We start from the raw sequence: 21,386 nt of genomic DNA, 5'->3' as shown, positions 1-21,386 counted from the left end.
TTTACTGAGCATTGAGTCCCTCCAACGAGGTGACAACGTAGCGTTAAATCACTATTCAACAGACTCAAGCCACCACCGCACTGCCGTCTATTGGACTGCAGAAAGATACTAACTTTTCAATCTGCTACGTTACTGACTGTATTGATAAACTGTGCTGACACCGTGTCTGCGCCGCAACAGGACGCGACAAAGCGACAGTTGAAAATCATTTAAACTTTGTGTCAGAACGTCATGAATAGAACGAGGCATCAGTTTACTGCATCCAGTGTAGACAACATCACTGATTATAATTGGTTCTATTCTACACCGGACGTGAGCGGTGCGGCGCGATAAAATACAATAGAATTCTATTGTATTTTGTTGTGCTACGCGATGTGATGACCGATGTGATAAGCATGAGTTCTGGGCCGCGGCGCAGCTGGTATAAACACCAGCATTGACTGAATGGCCGCGGATCAGCTCCGGTGGCCGTAACACAGGCTTTCATGCGCCACAGACGCATGCCGTGAAGCGCAGATCAGCTCTAGTCTCTAACGTCACTGAATCTGCTGTTAAAATGAACCATCCATTCATCATATCATCATGCAAAACAGGCGGATAATTTGAAGCAGCGGACTCGGGTGAAGTTTGAGCTCATCCGCGCATCTCTACACTACACTGACATGGGTAGCCAGTAGCAAACAATGGACAAACTAAGTAATTACACCATTCAGAAGCATTTAATCTGCGTTATATGTTCTGTAAAAAAAAAAGTTCATATCGGCGGCATATTCGCCAATACCGATATATCGGTGACAGGCTCATATCGGCCAATAATATCGGCTAAACGATATATAGATCGGGCTCTAGACCCAATGCAACAGAGTGCGGCGCGGGACAACATTGATGTGCGAGCGCGGGTGTGGGCGGGTAGAGACTCGTGTGTGCGGGATGCGGGAGAATAAGGGTGTACACACACTAGGCGTTTTGAGCCCAAGCGCTTGACCCCCAAAGCCCGGTTCATTTGACTAGTGTGATCGCTCCGTAGTCATAGATCTGTGAAGCAATATATTGTGAGAGGGCCGTGTGTTACTGCGTCCCAAACGACTCAAAATATAAACCACAAAGTTAACAAAACAACGCACTCCATTGTGCTGAACGAGAACGCTTCTCTGCGGTCTTCACGTGCTATCGGAAACTTCCTATTTTATGAAGGTAAAATAATGCCTAAAAGATTTGCATACGCAGGGTAAGAGTTGTGGAAGTGTACATAAGACTGTAAGCGTAAATTAAATTTGCATGCGCAAGAGAAGCTTTGAAAAAGTGTAAATCGCATTTCAAGCATAAGAACAAATGATTTGCAGCATTTTACTCTTACTCGTAAATGTAATTCATGTATTGTGAACATGCAGCTTCATGCTAATGCAAAATAAATATGATCTGCATTCTTCTGACTTCCATTTTTCCGCGCTTACACTTTTGGCACGTTGTTTTCGCTAAAATACAGTCAAAAGTACTGCAAGCCTGTGAACAGTAATTTGCAAGCGAAAACAACAGTTTAAAGAACTGCAAAACGGATTGACTGCATAGAACCAATCTGTATGTGTAAAAAAACAAACTGTTGCAAATGTCTAAATGACTTGTTGTGCATGTGGGGCAAAAAGTTCCCGAAATAAACCGATATGTACAGCTCCGTCTTTCTTTTCTCTGCGCTTACAATTTTGGCACAATTCTCTCACTCACTGAGTTTTGCAAGCATGAGGGGGAGGGCGGGTCCACCACCTTCTTGTAGCCAATCAAATGAGGCTCTCGCTGACTCTCCATTTACTATTATCCGATTGGTTCAATAAACACATCACACGCCAAAACATTAATCTTCATTTAGTTCAGGGTCGTCCTCGCTGCCAGAATGGTACTTTTAAGGTACACATACATTAAAAAGATGTATGTAGATGCTTTTTTTTGTCAAAGCCACTTAGAGGAAAATGCATAAATTCATAGTCAAGGATATGAACTATCCTCTCAGATGAAACCAGACCAGAAATGGCCAATAAGAGCAGTGTGCCAGTCGATACAGCTGCAGTTCCAGACTCCTGCAGTCCCGAGACTTTTCCACACGCTGACAGCAGATATGTCCTCATTTTGTCCTTTTTCGCTACTGTTGTACCATCTTTGAACAGGAAAAAGCAGTGCCTCTTCCCATCTTCGCGGTTACATTACCGTGTTGTCCATATTCTTTATTTTATTCTAGACCATGGTGCTACAGAGAGTTTGACCCCGGTGGCTCTGTGAGACTAATTGCTCCATGAATTGGCCTGGAGACATGCTATCCACATCGTTCCCAGCTGGAGTTCAGACTCACTCGCATCTCCGCTTTTTACTAATGGTTGTAAATGCTGGGAAAAGGAGAAATTTTAAAAGGTGGCAGACAGCAGGCTCTGCAGGGTCAGCAAGTAGACATATTTAAGAAGAATATTCAAGTTAAAAGAATAATAAAATTTGCCTAAAATAGGAAGCAGTCTTTGCTGCAGGGCTACATAGATTTATTCAGTCTAGAGTTTGAGGCTGAAGAATATTTTTGACCTGGAGCTGGAATTTCTGAGCCTGTAATCGATAATCAAGCTTGGATATTAATCTGATAGTTTGATATTTTTTCTCCCTTTTGAACATAAATAAATAGCTAATTCATTAGAAAACATTTGTTTTAACTCAAAATAGGTGTTGATTAAAATGTATGAAATATGGTCATAAGTATGATAATAGAAATCAGAAAATCATCACATGGATCATGTTGTCATATATCATAGAAAAGGTCTGAACCAGAAGAATACATCAAGCATACGTGTTCCATTCACAAACACAATGACAGTTATGTAAAATTACTCACAAAAACAGTGATTTGTAAAATTACTTTCAATGCACATGTAAGGGAGTAAATGGAATCCCGTTTCTGCCACAGAATTTTTAAAAAAAAGTGACATTTTATCTCACAATTCCAAGTTCACATCTCACAGTTTTAAGATGAAAGGTCTAAACTGTGAGATGTTAATGACAGAAAACAAGAAGAAGGCTAGAATTGTGTTAGAAACTTGCAGTTCTGAAGGGAAAAATTTTTGAATGAAAAATAAGAATTACAATTAGGAGATAATCTCACAACTCTGAGAAAATGGTTTGAGTGTTGACATGTTACCCCAAAAACTGAGATATAAACTTGGAATTGCAAGAAATAAAAATTAGAATTGTGTTATAATCTCACAATTCTGAGAAAATAATCACATTTTAGATGTTAACACAAAATTACGAGAAATAACGTTTGAGTTGTGTTGCAAACTTGCAATTTTGAGAAAGAGTCTGAATATCAAGTTATAATCTCACCATTATGAGAAAAAGATTCAAATTGAGATGTTCACGCAAATTTATGAGAAATAAAGTTAGAAACTTGTTACAAATGTGCAAAAAACAAAACAAAACAGAAGAGCATGATGTAATCTCACAATTCTGAGAAAACCGTGAAATGTTGACTCAAAATTGTGAGATATAAACTGGTAATTGTGAGAAACAACAGTCAGAACTTTGTTATAAGCCCATAATTCTGACTTGTTTTGTTTAGTGGTGGAAACAGGCTTCCATAGGAGTGTTTACACACAACTTGCATTTAAAAACATCACAGAATGGTAAAGAATGATTTAAGTTAGACATTATAACCAAGTTAAACTATACCGTCAATTTGATCTAGCATCTTGAAAATACAGTGTTCTTGGCATGAGATGCTAAAAAAACAAAAAAAAAAACAAAGATGTCCACTGTTGTGAACAGCACTTAAGTGGTTTACAAATGTTTTTTTTTTTCTTTTTTTTTCAATTATCACTGAATAATATATTAGCCACCAATATATTGTGCACTTTTTTTCTTTCTTTTTTTGTGTAAATAGTGTGCCTTCATTGAATATGACTCATATGAGTCTACAGAGATACGCTATGCTGTCATACTCTATGATCCTCATGAATACCACTGGCATACTTTAAACGAGACGCAGACTGTGATGTTAATGAAAATTTGTTGCTTATTTGCATAGAGTGAATACTTCCAGTGCAATACAATTATTGTAAAAGCACTGCATGTGTGTAATCAATCAAAAATTAATCCAAAAAGTGGAATTTTTGAGGTATTGTACTACAGACATGAGGTATAACGGCGATAAATAGGTGCAATGAGTCATGCGGTCCTGCATTTAATTATACACTATGCATCTTATACATATTTAATTTCTTCATTATTCAAGATGGTGGCATTGTGACACAATAGTAATTGACTAAATAAAAGTGTTGCATAGGTGATTAGTGTGATGGCTTCAGAGTGTGTTTACAGTGCTCTACTTTCCCCTCCACTTTCTCCTACTGCAGTAGTGGGACGTTTTATCTGATTTCTCTAGTCAGCATAAAACACAAGGGATTGGTACTATCTGTCCTATAACAACCTCTTCTCTTCCTCTGTACAACAGGCCACTGGGACTCGTGCATATGAGAATTTGCTAATGAAATACATTCATTGGTGCCTGTTTTAAAGGAATAATTCAACTAAAAATAAAAATTCTGTCATCATTTATTCAGCCCATATGACTTTCGTTCTATTGTAGAAGAGTCAATGACAAATAGGAGTGTCCACAGTAAAGAAAAAGAAAAATCTAGTTTAAAACAGTTGTTCTTATTCATGCTGGTTTTGGGAAAACTTTTAATGTTTTCTTGAAAAGTTTTAATTTAATGTAACTTTTTTTTTTTTTATGTCATGCGGTGTAACCAAGTAAAAAGTATTAAGTATAAGTATTATTTTCCTTACACATTGAAAATGTGTAAATGCACATATTTGAATTGTTTTTCAATTTGATACACTTTGATATGCAGTTATGAAAGTATGATATTATTTATTTATTTAATTATTAAATTTTTCTCTGCATGTTGGTTGCACCACATGATTTTGTACATGACTTTGGCTGGCAAAATATTTTTTTAAATATTCATATATGGTGAATTTGGTTTTGTATGTAAATTATAAATTAAATAATAAATAAATTATTTTTAATTCATAATAATAATAATTCATTATTAGTATTATTATTATTTATAATAATAATAATTTATAGTATAATAAATTATAAATGAAAATTTTTTTTCTAAGAAATAATAATAAACACTTATGCCAGACTACTTAACATGCTTTAATTTCCATCTTTTAGTAAGTTTTTCCCTTCCTTAATTATGTTATCAGGACAGATGTGTCACCCTGACAGTATATTTTTCAACAAATATAAAAATTAAAAATATCATATAAGAGGCGTATTCAAGGCATTGCATGTATGAATTGCATTTATTTTTGAATAAATGAAGATGAGCATCATATCATTGACACAGAACACAAATTGTGATGTTTAGCAGAATGTTAAAGGGGTCATATGATGCTGCTAAAAAGAACATTATTTTGTGTATTTGGTGTAATGAAATGTGTTTATGCGGTTTAAAGTTAAAAAAAACACATTATTTTCCACATACTGTACATTATTGTTTCTCCTCTATGCCCCGCCTTTCTGAAACGCGTCGATTTTTACAAAGCTCATCGGTCTGAAAAAGCGAGGTGTGCTGTGATTGGCCAGCTATTCAGTGCGTTGTGATTGGCCGAATACCTCAAGCGTGAGACGGAAATGTTACGCCCCTCACCATACTGTGTTGATGCCGTGTCCGGCCGGAGCGACGAGACATAAACATTAAAACCCATTACAAACGAGGCATTTGTTGCATCCAGTGGGGACATAATTACTGATTATAATGACTTATACTGTCTTTTTACGCGTTGCGTTGCATTGCGCCGCGTAAACATAAAACCCTGTCTGCATTTGTGATCAGAGAAATGACAAACAACAAGTGCTAACGTTAATCCACACTGCCCAAAACTCGCGTTTGAATCATCAGTGGCAAATCCTTTAAATGAAAACGTACTTACGTGAGTCAGAACTGCCGGCATTTTAGCCTCAAGCGTGAGACGGAAATGTTACGCCCCTCACCATACTGTGTTGATGCCGTGTCCCGGCCGGAGCGATGATTCAAAAACATTAAAACCCATTATAAACGAGGCATTTGTTGCATCCAGTGGGGACATAATTACTGATTATAATGACTTATACTGTCTTTTTACGCGTTGCGTTGCATTGCATCGTGCCGCGTAAACATAAAACCCTGTCTGCATTTGTGATCAGAGAAATGACAAACAACAAGTGCTACTCCACACTGCCCAAAACTCGCGTTTGAATCATCAGTGGCAAATCCTTTAAATGAAAACGTACTTACGTGAGTCAGAACTGCTGGCATTTTAGTCTAACGTTACTCTCCCAGGATCAGTAAACAGTCCTCCATAAAATGTGCCGGCGATCCACAGCACTAAGTTGATGTATTCCCTCAGCGACCAGCACAGATCAGCTCTAGGCATGACGAAGCGGATATCGTCCTCTTTTGGAAGATCAAACAAAGTAGTTTCGCTTTCACAACGAAGCACACAGCGGCCTAGCGTGAGCGAAAGCCCTGGCTTAGCCTGAGCTGAAGCCGGGCAAGAGTGAGCTGAGGCGGCGGGGTCGAGAATGGCGGTCCCGGCGAAGGAGCGGTGAAAACGGTGAAAGCCGATCCGGGGATCCACAGCACTAAGTTGATGTATTTCCTCAGCGACCAGCACAGATCAGCTCTAGGCATGGCGAAGCGGATATCGTCCTCTTTTGGAAGACCAAACAAAGTAGTTTCGCTTTCACAATGAAGCACACAGCGTCTTCAGGACATGGCGGCAGCGGCAACAATACTACAGCGAGAATAAAAGTTACGCTTTCTTTCTTTGCGTGAACATTTGGGCGGCTTTATGCAAATCTTCCCACATAGTGAGGTAGGTATGTGGGGGCGTGTTCGAACGAGCCGTTTTAGGTAGGTGTGGCTAACTCTTAACTTTTATAAAGAATATCTCTTTGGATTTGAGACTTTAGTCTTTGCAACTTTACAGATCTTCTTTATGCACCAAGAGCTTGTAACACTCTAAAGAGAAAGGAAAAAATGAAATCGCATCATATGACCCCTTTAACGCCGCTGTTTTCCATACAGTGAATGTACTGTATATTAGAAAGTGCTAGTTAGCAGCTTTGGTAATTTAATGGAGCCGCTTTGCGGGTTCCTCCGTTTTACACATTCCACACATCAATACAAAACCCAGATGAATATTTAGGAGATAATTTATCTTATCATTACCTTTCATTAAGTCTCAGAAGCCATTCACACCCCTGGCCTGACACCATAGCCGAACGATAACTAATTTCTGAACAGTGACCTAGGTGGGCAATTAAGCATAGGCAGAGGGCTGAAAGTGAGAACATCTAACATACATGCCACTAATTGAGGCGCCAAGACAAGAATGACTAATGTGGAGGCGCGCAGTTGAGGGAATTAGAAGCGTACTGCACCACTTTCACTCGCGCTCTCTTTCTTTTCTCTGAGCAAATGTCTCGGGATGCTGGTGGACAGTCAAAGGCACCTGTGCTTTCATTACCAGACGCCACTGAGCTCTATTAGCTTTGACAGACTGAGATCAGTCCAAATGAGTGAGAAACAGTGGCTTCCCTGAGCCAGCAGATGCTGTTTACTAAAACATAAAGGGATAGTTCAGCCCCACAAGATGAGAATTTCATAATGGTTTACTCATACTCATGTCATTCCAATCCTGTATGTTTTTCATTCTTCAGTGGAACACAAAAAGAGATGTTTAGCAGAATGTCCGAGCTGCTCTCTTCCAAATAATGAAAGTGAATGGGGAAAAGTATTTTAAAAGATACACTATTATTCAAAAATTTTGGGACGGAAAGATTTTTGAATGTCTCGTTTGCTCATCGACAGTACTTTTATTCAATCAAAAATACTATAAAAACTCTAATATTGTGAAATTATACTACAATTTAAAACTGTTTTCTATTTGAATATGTTATAAAATGTAATTTATTCCTATGATGCAAAGCTGAATTTTCAGCATCATTACTCCAGTCTTCAGTGTCATATGATCCTACAGAAATCATTCTAATATGCTGATTTGCTTCTCATGAAACATTTCTTATTATCAATGTTGATAGCAGTTGCGCTGCTTAATATTTTTTGTGGATATCATGAGACAATTTTTTCAGATGCTTGCTGAAAGTAGATGGGGACTGGTTCTGGTCAAGCTCCAAATGTCAAAAGCACCATAAAAGTGTAATAGTGCTTCATATTACTCGTGTATGATATTACAATTCTTCTGAAACATAATTTAAGTCAACATTCGCTAAGATAGTCATTCACTCCAGGATTTTGTGATTCTGCAGAATTTATGTTTATATTTATGTTAATTGTGTGGGACAAAAAGAAAATGTATAGAGGTTTAATAATAATATTAAACTACTATGTTATACTGAATATAATGTATAAGATGAATATTTGCTAGTCTCCATAATGCCTGATTTCACCAGTAGAAAGATTTAAAATGCATAATATAATAATAAAAAATACCTTTTTTTTCATTGGATATGCACTTTTAAAATATTTCTAGTGAATGCAATCGGTTATAATATCATAAATTGAAAAACCAAAAACAATATTACAACAATAGATGATATAATTGTTAAACAAATGTTTGTTAAATTGTAAAAACATGAAAATTTATAACATTTAAATTGTAATGTTATACATACTGATTCAGTGATAATGTTCAAGCTATTGTCACAATTCTATATTTTCAGCAAAGCAGAATTATTAGTATTTCTATGCTGGTGTCACCATTGTCTTGTGCATGAGGGACCAGAACCACAATTTCAGTAATTACACACAAGACGATTTACAGGTAATTGTAAAAGTACATCATAATTATAGGTGGGTTTTCACTGCAAAACAACCCAAAAATGCCCCAAATATCACAAAACTCTTACTTGACAGTCATGGTCACCATTCACTTTCATTGTATGTATGGAAAGAAGCAGCTCTCACATTATGATATAAATCACTCGTTTTGTGTTCCTCAGTCATTCAGGTTTCAAAGGACATGAATGTGTGCACCATTAAATATGTTAAAACTCGACCTGAGTGTGAAACTTTCACAGGGATATGCAATGAGAAACATTAATTGGTCTGTATGGTAATTTCACTTCTGGATTTTTCCGAAAAAAAGCCCCACCAGTGAACACACAAGGCTGCAGGAACCGACATGAACATCTTGCATTTGTTATTTCGAGATCTCCCAAGGCCATTATTGAAAACTTCTCCTGCAACAGTGTTCTTCCTCCCTCTTCTGTGCCTGTTGGATATTGCTTCACAGTCTTAGTTCACGGCTATAAACAGTCACCAGAACAGATGGCTTCTCCAACTACAAGCTGTAATCATGTCAGATCCATCTGCTCTTACTCAATATCACTTCCTGCTTAGATGGGGCTCCACAGGGCCCGTGTCCCACCTGCAACTTCCTGTTTCCCCTCACCTGATTTCCTGCTCCACTGCCCCTGCTGTGATCATTTTTGTTCAAATAGGAAATGCTTTTAGAGAAAGGTTGCTCTGAATGAACGGATGGTTTGATGGATATATGCGAGTATGGATGAATGGATGGTTTCATGGATGGCTGGGTGTGCAAAACGAAATGAGGCACATTTGGGGGTTTTACGTAACGATTTCTTCCCAAAATGTTCCCAAAAGAAGATGCGTTTCAATAATATCTTAAAGAAAAAAATGAAAGATCACTTGCACACCTTCACGTTGTTCCAAACTTGCTATTATTATTATTGTTGTTGTTGTTGTTGTTGTTGTTATTAACAATAATAAGAATAATTATTGTTACTAGTATAGTAAATACTATTGTTGTTAATGATAATATCATTGCTGTTATTATTGTTATTATTATTAATAATAATAATAATAATAATTAAAAACCTTACCATAAAACTTGGTACCTTTAATATTTGCTTTATTATTATTATTATTATTAAGAATAATAATTATGAGCATCATAATTAACTGTAAACATAAAACTTGCTAGCTGTAATATTTACTTTAATCTTATTATTGTTGATGATAATATTATTGCTGTTACTGTTAATAATAATATAAATAATAACAATAAATCTTACTATAAAACATGGTAACATTAAATTATTAAATATTTACTTTATTATTATTATTATTAACAAATAATCATTTTCAGCATCATAATAATTAATCATAACCATAAAACTTGCTAACTGCTAACTGTAATATTTACTGTAATATGCTTATTATTATTATTGTTGTTGATGATGATAATATTATTGCTGCTGTTGTTGTTGTTAATAATAATAATAAACATTACCCTAAAACTGGATATCTTTAATATTTACTTTATCATTATTATTATTATTATTATTATTATTATTATTTATAGTAAAGTGAAACATGGAACCATGAAAAGCCTGAGGGTGATTAAATGGTAACAGAATTTTCATTTTTGGGGTAAACTTCCTTGAAGAGTATTTCATATATTAGGCAACTCTTCCAAAGCCTGGCACCAATCAGGCGCGGTACGGCAAAGTCAAACCTCTACCGTCGGGCGAATGCCGTAAACAATTTTCCTTTTGTTGTTAAGAAGTAAACTATTCTCCGCAGGATGCCTGATGAGAAGAATCCAGGAGATGGTCTCATACTGTGCTGGGGAATGTCACTCACTCTCGAGAGGCAGTTACCGTTCCTCATCAGCATATCAACCAATGCACATAATCTCAAAAACAAAACACATTTACATACTCATGTGTCAGTCATTCATAATCTTGAATTTAAATAATGGGGAGAAAGGTAAGTGGCAGGCAGAATATGGAAGAGCTGGAGTGTTTATGGGTCTGTTTGTGATTGGTAATTAAGCTTGGGCTCTGTGTGGGTAATGTGTGTTGATTACTGTGCACTGACCAGTGAAATGTGAAGGACAGAGAGAGCAGTCGCTGCTGTGAGGGACCTACATTGAGTGCTTTTAAAGAGTCCGAGTTCCTCATAAGCGCAGAGGCATCCATTTTTCAAGCCATATGGGACACAATTGCATTTATAATTCGTATTTCAGGGTATGGTTTGCATCTTTTTTGCAAGAAGACAGTTATTATGAGAAATGAAATGCAGAATGCTTTCTGAATGTTTCTACAGTTTTATATCACTGTAAAATTGTGCAATCTAAAAATATTGTTTAGGATGTCTAATATGTCTCTAATTTGTAAAATGTTATTTAATGGTTTAAATCTCCCTGGCTAGGTCACACCAATAAAAGCAATTTTGGAGAGATCAAATATAAATATCTTCTTAAAGAAGCACATTTTCACATTCCACAGTGTTCATTCATGTTGCAAACTTACCGAGTTCAATACAAGCCGATTTCTTTAAAAACAATAGAAACTGTAGTTATGGTCCACTTACAGTGGAAGTGAATTGGGCCAATTATTTGGATGATTTGCAAGCATTAATGTGAAGCTTATTATGTTGTCAAAGCACATCATTTTTAATATTATAGTTAAATTATAGTTAAAACTTTTGTATTATTTGAGTTGTAAAGCTGTTTGAAACTTTCTCTGTCTTTTTTCCAGTGGTTTTAGGGTTCTCAGTGTTTCATTGCCATGGCAAGAAAGTCAATTTGGACATAACTTCGCACAGAAAAGGTCAGTAAGTGATTTATTTTTCACACTAAAATCATGTCAATGTAGTAATGTAGCACATTGTTTATTTACTGTGGCTAAAGTATTGCAATAATAATAATAATATAATTGTTATTAATACCAGTAACATTAATAATAATAATAATCAATAATATCCATAGAAATTATTATTACTATTGTTGTTAAATATATGAAAGTTAGCAAGTTTTATAGTAACGTTAATTTTATTAAAATTAAAAATTACATTTAATTTCATAAACAATTTCATAAACTATTATGGATTTAAAATTGTTTATACACAGAGTGGTTTTTTTTAAGTGTAAGCAAGGGTTTTATGTAAAGTTATCTTAAGATTTGTATTAAAGTCATTTTTCTCATCTAAGGTTAATTATTAGCATTATTTATTATTAGCATTATTACTTTTAGTAGTTAACTTTAACATTATTATCAATAATAATAATAATAATCCATTACCATTAATAATAATGACAATAATAATAATAATAAACAAGAATATCAAAAATAATAATGATTAGTAGTAAGCAGTAGATTAGTTGTAATTAGTAATGAGTAATTAGTAGTATTGTTACTGTTATTGTAAAAAATTCAGTATTGTGGGCTAAAAATGTAAATGCAAATTTAAATTTTTACACATTGGTTCTTGTTCACTGCTTCATAGCAACTCTTTTTTCAATTTTGCTATTTATAACTAAATGGAGGGGCACGTGGAAATTAATTTTGTGGTAATAAGCATTATTCTTTTATTATACATAGCAATTACATATCAGTTCTAAATGGAAAAACTGAGTTATAAATTTAGTACACTCATAGGGATAACTGAAATAATTTTTCAAATGTGCACCGTAGTGAACTAGCCTTGTCTAATCCAAAGGTCTGTGAGGCAAATGTCATCCCTAACCCTTTCCCACCAGGCATGAACACTCGAGGTATGGAAGTCACGGCCAACAGACTGGATCTCAGCGTTCCTTTCCTCTCTTTTGTCCCAGGGGTCTGTCTGTGGCGTCCATCCAGGTTGAACGCGCAGGTAAGCCCTTGCTGTATCTCTGCTCAGGACCTGTGCACCCTGCCATCTGGGCAGGTGCTGCTCCTATGTCCTATCCTCCGATTCGTTTAAAATCCCGGCTGGTGGGTCAGTGCCCCGTGTGCGGCGGAGTGCTGATTTCAGCTCTGAGAGGGGCTGGGGGCCAGCAACCCCTCTGAGAGGCAAGATAGTAGCATGATATTAAAAAGGCTTCTGGGTCATACTTCATAACAGGTCTAATCAAAGCGTCATGCTCATTCAAACAAACGGTGCCCCCCTCAGATTTATTTTTTTATTTTTTTATTTTTAGCTCTTTTTTTATATGCTACTGTCCAAAAGTTCGGGGTCAGTAAGGTATTTTTTTGTTATTTTTATTTAGTTTAACTTAAAAATTTATAATTTCATTCAGCCAGGATGCATTAAAATGCATTAAAATGACCAGAAGTAACAGTAAAAACTGTTTTTGTTCTGTTTACTATTTGTAATGTTGCAAAAGTTTTCTTTTTCAAATAATTGCTGTTCTTTTGAACTTTCTATTCACTAAAGTATCCTGAAAAAAAATTTATCACTGTTTCCACAAAAATATTAAGCAACAACTATTTTCAACATTAATAATCAGAAATGTTTCTTGAGCAGCAAATCAGCATATTAGAATGATTTCTGAAGGATCATGTGACACTGAAGACTGGAGTAACGATACTGAAAATTCAGCTTTGCATCACAGGAATAAAATACATTTTACAATATATTCAAATAGAAAACAGCTATTTTAAATTGTAATAATATTTCACAATATTACTATGTTTTATTTATTTTTGATCAAATAAATGCAGCATTGGTGACGAGCATAAGAGACTTCTTTCAAAAACATTTTAGAAATTGTGTCAACCCCAAACTTTTGAATGGTAATGTATAATTCAAAAAATGTTTAATAATATTATATATATACTGTGAAAAATGATTTTCAAAGCTGTAAATAAAGATTATTGGATAGTTATATTAATATAATTGTAATATTATTTATATTAAAATCTGTGTGATTAAGTTGGGTTGGTAAGATTGTTTAATATTTTTGAAAGTAGTTTCTTTTACTCACCTAGGCCACATTTATTTGATCAAAAAAAGTTTAAAACAGTAATATTGTAAACTGTTTTCTATTTGAACATATTTTGAAATAAAAGATTAATTTTCATCATCATTACTTCAGTCTTCATTACCACATGATCCTTCAAAAATCATTCTATTATTCTGATTTGCTGCTCAAGAAACATTTCTTATTAATATTACTATGTTTTATTTATTTTTGATCAAATAAATGCAGCATTGGTGACGAGCATAAGAGACTTCTTTCAAAAACATTTTAGAAATTGTGTCAACCCCAAACTTTTGAATGGTAATGTATAATTCAAAAAATGTTTAATAATATTATATATATACTGTGAAAAATGATTTTCAAAGCTGTAAATAAAGATTATTGGAGTATGTTTTACAAGAAAATACTATTTCAGTTTTTCTACTTAATTTCATATTCAATTCAATGTATTACTTGCAATTTCTTAGAAATAATATTTTTTTATTTAAAAAATTACATTTAATTTAATAAACAATTTCATAAACAATTACGGATTTAAAGTTGTTTATACACAGTGTTTCTTTAAGTGTTTTATGTAAAGTTATATTAAGATTTGTATTAAAGTCATATTTTATTCTCATCTAAGGCATGAAGTGAGCCAAAAAAGATATTGGTTAATGACACACCTGGGTATAATTTATTGAGTAAACTGATTTGAATTAAATACTTTGATTTTGACAATCACTTTTTGCCCCTGCAAACTGCTAACTGCTGTGCTCTAAAGTGCTATTGTGATTTGATTTATCTACAAAAGTCTGTAATTTAAAGTGTCAGCCAATCTAGAGAGGTAAAATGACACCCTCTCCAATCTTTCCTGGTGGGTAAATTTGACCCTAAGAGAGTGCATTAGTGTGCATTGGAGCATTTAAAGTCTGGCATTTTGGCATCACATTACATTCAACCACTCTTAAGCTGTTAGAACTAATTGGACTCTCTCTCATTTCATTATCTAATGTCAAACTAAAGCACTGCTTTAATGCACTTAAAGACTTTTTTAGAGACTTAAGTCACGGCAATGCGGCTGTTAATATTCCCACGTGCAGATCCCTTAAAGACGTGATAAATGGTGTCTAAACCCTCAGCCAACATTAGCAATTAGCTAGCATTCATCAGTGCCCTACTACACCTGAAAAGCAGCTATTAGCCTCCAGGCAACAAAACACACATAATAAATGTGCCTCCTGCAACCTAATAATTTATACATTTGCGGAAAGCCAAAATAGACGACCTGAACAACCTCGGTGTGTAAGCCAGCAGTTTACAAAGAAGTGACAAATATATCTCTCTCTCCATTTGGATACGTCTGCTACAGAATGATCAATAGCGCAACATATTTGCCTAAAAGTTCTGGAAGGAAAAAAAGAAAGTGAATATGAAGATATTTGTGAATTGGTTATAGGGCTAATGTAAACCCTTAAAGCTTGTATTTCTCTATCGGCTATTGATTAAATGGATATTCCAGGTTCAATACAAGTTAAGATCAAACTTGTTCTTTCTTTTCTTTAAAAAAATGGGTTACAGTGAGGCACTTACAATGGAAGTGAATGGGGCCAATCTGTAAGCGTTAAAATACTCATTTTCATTAATACAGCCACAAGACATAATATGTGTGACTTTTTCTGTGAACCCATAAGTGTTTCATGGGCTGCCTTTGAATTTTAGAAGTCCTTCAGACACAAAACCCTTTATGATTCCAGAGTTTCTAAGGCATCGTAATTCTCTAGAGTTGCCACCTTTTGTGTGCAAATGGATAGTATGGTGATAATTTATCCTGCAGCCTTGCTCATTGTATGCCAAAATAGAAATCTTCCCAAGCATTTTTTTTTTCTTGGATGCTCTGGGCCATTTTCAGTAAAGCAGCAAAGCCTCTCCTTCTCATTTCCCACTCTTTGAATGGGGCTTGCTTGTCCAATCAAAAGGACTATGGACTATGTGCTCCTTTCTGTGTGACAGTGGATTACCGCTTTTGTTGGTGATGTTGCTATATATTGTCTGAACAGTGGGATGTCCTCAAAGAGTTTGTCCTTTCTGGGTGGACTGACACTCATGTTTACATGCACAGCATACACACAGTAACACAAGCTCGATAATTGCTGTTTGGCCAGCCCTGAGGGTGTTAATATTAAGCTGGCATGAAGCGAAAAGAGTGCCATGAAACTGCATTTGTAAAAGTCAAAGTTCTGCTTTGGTCAGCAAAAAGAAACCCACAAGCCTTTCACAATTTGCTCTTTTTTCTTCATTCTCAGAGTCAGTTTTGAAAGGAGCTTGTGAATATTCCATAATGATGGCACGTTCCCTATACAAGAATGGCACGTTTTATCTTCATACATCCATATGCATAAACTCTGCAACAAAAACGGAGTAAATGAAATTATATTAATATGTGCATATTAATATTAATTTTTATCAATTTTTCTATTTGAACATATTTTGAAATAAAAGATTAATTTTCATCATCATTACTTCAGTCTTCATTACCACATGATCCTTCAAAAATCATTCTATTATTCTGATTTGCTGCTCAAGAAACATTTCTTATTATCAATGTTGAAAACAGTTGTGCTGCTTTATATGATTTTTCAAAATTGTATGATAAATAGAAAGTTCAGAAGAACAGCTTTTATTTGAAATGGAAATGCTGCCACTTGATATATTTAATGCATTCTTGCTGAATACAAATAGTAATAAAAAGTCTTACTGACCTCAGTGTTTTGAATTGTATTGTATATAAAATGTGTAGATTGTAGTGTATATAAAATGTGTAGATCATATACATTATATGCTGATAAATTAATCTAATTAATTTGTTTATGCACTTGGCAGGCAGTTTTCTGCACAACAACTTACAATACTTTTGGCATATACATTTTTAAGTATGTTGTGGGTACAATTAAATTAGAATTTATTAATAAATGCAATTTATTGCATCAATACTTAAAAAAGGAAAAGAGCTCTTGAATAAAGATATCAAGGACAGTATTTGTGACTTGAATACATCATTGGATATCTAGTTTTATTTAATTTTATTTCTCTCTGATACTTCAGTGTGAAAATTAATACAAAGTACAGTTTTAATAGGCTTGTTTTGCACATCAGTATCTATATAAATATCAGGATGGCTAAGGATAAGAGCTTTGTGACTGATTAATGAGATTTCAGTTTTATCTTTTGTTGAGGTTGTGAATGTCCAGTTAGAATCCGCTTTAAATTACAGATGAAGGTACTTAATGAGGGAGTGGAAGGCTGTGCTAATGGGAAATAATATAGATTTGTGTGTCTTTGACACAATAATAGAAATGGACCAATAATGTTGTATTATTTGTCCAAAGGGAGGCATGTAGATTAAAATGAGTAGAGGGCACCGGATAGATCCCTGGGGGATGCCCTGCCTAACAGCAGCAGAAGAGGATTTATGTCTCTGAAAAGGAACAAACTGCTGCCTGTCATTGAGATAAGACGTGAATCAGAGGAAAACAGTGCTAGAGATGCCAGTGGCTGAATATATATGTGTAGCTTTTGTTTAAATAAATGCATCATTATTCTCAGGTTTAACTCTCCAGGGATCACTTTCCTGTGATTTGTTCACGCATCATGCAACCTCTTTTGACATCCTGAATGTCTAGTAAATATGTGATAAAAATGTGTCTGCTTACAATTTAGCATTTACATAAGTGTTTCAAAACAACAGAGGGATGTCTTCAACCTTGAAATGACTAATCAAAAGGAATGTTACAGAATCCACATGCATCTCATGCTTTCATAATTGCCTTGTTCAGCACATTAAAGTGTTTTGTTATATATTCCCATCTCTCATTTCTGTATTTATTACATTTGAATTTGTTTGTGCATGTTGTAAAGTACAAAATAGTGTCACACTAAGTCCCCAGAGAGTGTGAGACAGGCCCGCTGTTGCTCGACAGGGTGCATATCTGTAACCTTGATGTCAAATGCTTATTAGCACTTGCTTCTAATGTTGCCCTTCTCAAAGCAACTGCCAACATCGAGAGCGTCGAATAAATGCACCCTCAATGTGCTGTGACAGCACTCAGCCCTCGCTTAACTGCGGCGTTTGATTATGTGCTTATTATATACCAGTAAACAGATGCGTGGACTGGTGAGGCTGAGAAGGCTGATATGATTTGACAGGCTTTAGAAACAGGAACTGAGTAGACAAGGAAGTGAAAAAAAAAACACTTATTTAGCCTCAAGATGCAAATGCACCCCATCTGCAACTCACTATTGGGCCTTTCACACTTGAAATTGTATAAACACAATCTTGTGTTTCAGTTAGGTTTCAAGATTTCACATTGTACATTGGTAAACCCTGTGTTAATATTTTCAATTGCATATTTATGAGGTTAATAACATTTGATTTGACAAATATAGCGATGTGTACGACCATGCAGTAGGTTTTAATAACTGTCCATGTGTGGAAGTGTTACTATGAAAATTCAGTTTGTTTTATAGTCTATCAAAAAGTGAAATTTCTGTCATAATTTACTCACCCTTATGTGATTTCAAACATGTATTTCTTTTTTGAAACACAAAATATTTTGAAAAATGTCAGTGAAAGTAAAGGTGACCCCAATGTTCTTGAAAATATCTTTTGTACAAATCTTACTTTTGACATTTCAAAATCTCCATTAAGAAATAGCCTATCCATTAAGTTAATAGGAAAATATACAGGAAAATAACAGTTTATCAGTCTCGTTACCACTTTATCAGTTTTAACTCTAAAAGTATTTCAGGCTGTGCAAAGCCCATGAATATTTAATGAGGCGAGCACTGAGGCAGTTTTTGATTGGTTGTCTTCAGTGGCGACTGGGACTTCTCTAGAGTGGGAAAGCACAGATGTCACTTATCAATGTCAAAATGTGTGCTCAGATCTATTTTTTATTTTAGTGTCTGCAGTGTTTTCCAAAGAGCTTCACTAAACAGTGAAATTATTAAAGGAACAGTTCTGGGAATAGTTAAATAGACCAGGAATAGTTAAGGAATAGTTAAATAGAAATTCTGTCAGCATGAAATCAAAGAAAGTCATTCAGGTTCGGAGTGACTTGAGGGTAAGTAAATTACAGATTTTTTTTGGGGGGGGAGTGGGGGTAAACTAGCTTCTTAAATAATTGACAAAACTCTAATACATTTGCTGTTTGTTGCAAAGAGTCATCCATTTAAGAGCTCAATCACCCAATCATCAGGACAAAAATAGATTAAAAGCCTAACATTCAATGAAAATCATCCAACCAGAACTCAAAATGACATTTTTACAGGCTGTTGTCCAATTAACATTGATCTTTGCTCCATGATAATGATACAGGTATCTAACCTAGACTCCCATTGAAGCAATGTTTATACTCTATGTTGCTAAACAACCCCAGCATTCTAGATCCACAATTTCAAAATGTCAAATGTGTGAAATATTGATTAGCCTAGGGTTAAAAAGGGGGTTTAAAATACCATTATTCAAGGGTTAAGAGTGTGTGAAAAGCTCTTTCTGTGATCTGCACTAGTGGGATATGATGACTGTGCCAGAAGATTTTCACTGCTCTTGTTTCTCTTCTCTTTGTTCTTTTTCTTTCCTAAAGTCTACGAACTTTGATGCCCATTTTGTTCTGTCCCCCATTTCCATGTCCCAGGATGATTTGTGGGGCTCACTGAAGGGCGAAGTGGGATTCCACCAGGTTAAAACAATGAGATCTGAGTGGGAAAGTGATAGATGAACCGACTCCAACCACATTTGTCTTCGGTTTAACATTTTCTTGTATCAATTTTTTCAGGAAAGCTTGCTTAATATGCATTTCTGAGCGTCCTGGTGCTGAAGGAAGAATGAATCAATAGAACTCTGGAACAAAAGAAGAATAGCAAGACAATTTGGGATTTCAAGACTCTAATTAAGAACAAGGTACTTCATTCTGCCTGTTGTAATGAGAGCTCTATAACAAATGTTGGGACCGTAGATACTATATAAGACTGTCCAACTAATCTCTCGTGTTCAGTATTGAAGTAAACAGCCAACAATATCGTCCAGCGCTGAAACTACTTGAAATATCACATGACATGTTTGAGTTTGTAAAATTGGATTCACTGTCTGTTTATGAACCCAATAGTAAACCTCCTCCCTCTACAATGTCATGAATTAAACTAATGGCTAGGGAATAAGACAAGGAGCATTGGGAAAATATGTAAGTGTGCTCATGTGCAGCCATGTGCAAAATTGATATTTCACAATATCTGATTTATCACAGTTCTCATTCTGTTTAGCGTCATTGTCTGTTTATATTCACTTTTTTGCAGTCAGAAGATTGTGTGTTTATGTACAGAGGTCGAAGAGAACTTTACAACCGAACAGTGTACAGCTGTGATGAATAGTCAGTTTTGACAGTGAAATGGATACTCTAATCTATATATTGACAGGCAGTTGATAAATGGCATGAAAGGCAGGTGTTCACTGATAATGAGCCAGCGAAGCAACCAGCTGATTAAACAACTTTGATTCCAGAGCTCAACTTCCTTTGATTCATCCTTTGGGAAAAGACTGCACGGATGAATGCAAGAATGTTGCTCGGTAGCTCTACTTCTGGGTTTAAGATGCATACAGTGTTTGTAGCATTGGTACAAATGCCGAAACTGTTCATTTAACTACATTTCTCAGTAGTGAGAATGTAGTATTGCTAGTTTCTTAAATCATGTAGTATTTTAGTAGTTAATCTATTTTATTTATTTGTATGGCAGAAGACGTTACATTTTCCCTTTTGGTATTTCAGCAATCAAGTGTTTGATATTTTGTATTGTCTGTTTAGAATCTGAACAAGTGATTCTTTAATTGTGAATGAATGACTATTTAGAGTTTAATGAATTGGTCAAGCTAATTAGCAAGGTCTTCTGAATCAGTTTGCAATTCAGTTTAGAATCAGATCTAGTGGTATTCGATTCATGAATTAATTACTCTTTTGAGTTGGCTCATTCATTAGCTGCGTTTCCATCACAGATTTGCACAAAACTTTTGCGATTTTTAATAAATGTCGATAAAAAACTAATGCGTTTCCATTTACCGATATTATGCGACTAATATATAATTATTTTCCTCTCGCAATAAGTCATGGCGATGGATGTTGGTAGGTTTACGTATATCGCAGCCACTGCACTAGCCATTATTTTTAATCGAAGGAGACGTAGGCATGTATCTTTAGCGAAGCAGCATGGAGAGCCGCTTCTGGGACACTTCTGAAGCGTGCCGCGACGTGACTGGTATAAACACAAGCATTGACTAGAGTGGCCGTGATCAATGCGCCGCAGACATGTGCAGTGTAAATTCTCCAAACATTCATGGCAAGAAAAGCCCCTTATACTTGAGAGCAGCTACTTATAAGGTGTTTCTTGGGGGTTGCCATTGCAATTTTGTGAAAAATTCCTTTTTTGAAATGCCTGAAATACCACCTCATTCGAGCGTAAAATCTTTTTTGCGATATATATATATAGGAGTTTTTGCTAAATTGACGTGTTTGTATTGGGCATATTTTGTTTTTTTTGGG

General features: G+C 35.2%; 1 long non-coding RNA gene across 1 annotated transcript in view; it reads left to right on the top strand.

Moving 5' to 3' along the window:
- Nucleotides 1–11,611: 11,611 nt before the first annotated feature.
- LOC107753706 (uncharacterized) overlaps nucleotides 11,612–21,386 on the top strand; it is a 22,977-nt gene continuing 13,202 nt past the window's right edge. The window contains exons 1-3 of the long non-coding RNA XR_001641488.1: nucleotides 11,612–11,683; nucleotides 12,613–12,725; nucleotides 19,632–19,756. This is a non-coding gene — a long non-coding RNA (uncharacterized LOC107753706). The remainder of the gene's footprint in view (nucleotides 11,684–12,612; nucleotides 12,726–19,631; nucleotides 19,757–21,386) is intronic.

This window comes from Sinocyclocheilus rhinocerous, unplaced genomic scaffold (genome assembly GCF_001515625.1).
Source record: "Sinocyclocheilus rhinocerous isolate Xijiao unplaced genomic scaffold, SAMN03320098_v1.1 scaffold200, whole genome shotgun sequence".
NCBI lineage: Eukaryota > Metazoa > Chordata > Actinopteri > Cypriniformes > Cyprinidae > Sinocyclocheilus > Sinocyclocheilus rhinocerous.
This window is presented reverse-complemented; position numbering and strand designations above follow the sequence as displayed.